The sequence below is a fragment of the Arachis hypogaea genome, chromosome 16, assembly GCF_003086295.3.
Source record: "Arachis hypogaea cultivar Tifrunner chromosome 16, arahy.Tifrunner.gnm2.J5K5, whole genome shotgun sequence".
Taxonomy (NCBI): domain Eukaryota; kingdom Viridiplantae; phylum Streptophyta; class Magnoliopsida; order Fabales; family Fabaceae; genus Arachis; species Arachis hypogaea.
In genome coordinates this window covers 91,779,048-91,779,976 of record NC_092051.1, presented here as the reverse complement: position 1 = coordinate 91,779,976, position 929 = coordinate 91,779,048, and the positions used below count along the sequence as shown (strand labels likewise).

The 929-nt window shown below is 40.2% G+C and overlaps 1 non-coding gene across 1 annotated transcript; it reads right to left on the bottom strand.

Moving 5' to 3' along the window:
• Positions 1-230: 230 nt before the first annotated feature.
• On the bottom strand, positions 231-338 carry LOC112760814 (small nucleolar RNA R71). The gene has a single exon (XR_003181235.1). It is a non-coding gene; the product is annotated as a small nucleolar RNA R71 (small nucleolar RNA).
• Between the last annotated feature and the right edge of the window lie 591 nt (positions 339-929).

Below are 929 nucleotides of genomic sequence, written 5' to 3'. Positions count from 1 at the left end.
GACTTCCATCTGAAGATCCTTTTCAGTTCTTAACTGAATTCTTGCAGATATGTGATACTGTTAAGACTAATGGAGTAGATCCTGAAGTCTACAGGCTCATGCTTTTCCCTTTTGCTATAAGAGACAGAGCTAGAGTATGGTTGGACTCTCAACCTAAGGATAGCCTGAACTCTTGGGATAAGCTGGTCAAGGCTTTCTTAGCCAAGTTCTTTCCTCCTCAAAAGCTGAGTAAGCTTAGAGTGGATGTTCAGACCTTCAGACAGAAAGAAGGTGAATCCTTCTATGAAGCCAGGGAGAGATACAAAGGACTGACCAAAAAGTGTCCTTCTGACATGCTTTCAGAATGGACCATCCTGGATATATTCTATGATGGTCTGTCTGAATTAGCTAAGATGTCATTGGATACTTCTGCAGGTGGATCCATTCACCTAAAGAAAATGCCTGTAGAAGCTCAAGAACTCATTGACATGGTTGCTAATAACCAGTTCATGTACACTTCTGAGAGGAATCCTGTGAGTAATGGGATGCCTATGAAGAAGGGAGTTCTTGAAATTGATACTCTGAATGCCATATTGGCTCAGAACAAAATATTGACTCAGCAAGTCAATATGATTTCTCAGAGTCTGAATGGAATGCATGCTGCATCCAACAGTACTCAAGAGGTGTCTTCTGAAGAAGAAGATTATGATCCTGAGAACCATGCAATAGCAGAGGTAAATTATCTGGGTGAACCTTATGGAAACACATATAATCCATCATGGAGAAATCACCCAAATCTCTCATGGAAGGATCAAAAGCCTCAACAAGGCTTTAATAATGGTGGAAGAAACAGGTTTAACAACAGCAAGCCTTTTCTATCATCCACTCAGCAATAGATAGAGAACTCTGAACAAAATACCTCTAATTTAGCAAACTTAGTCTCTGATCTA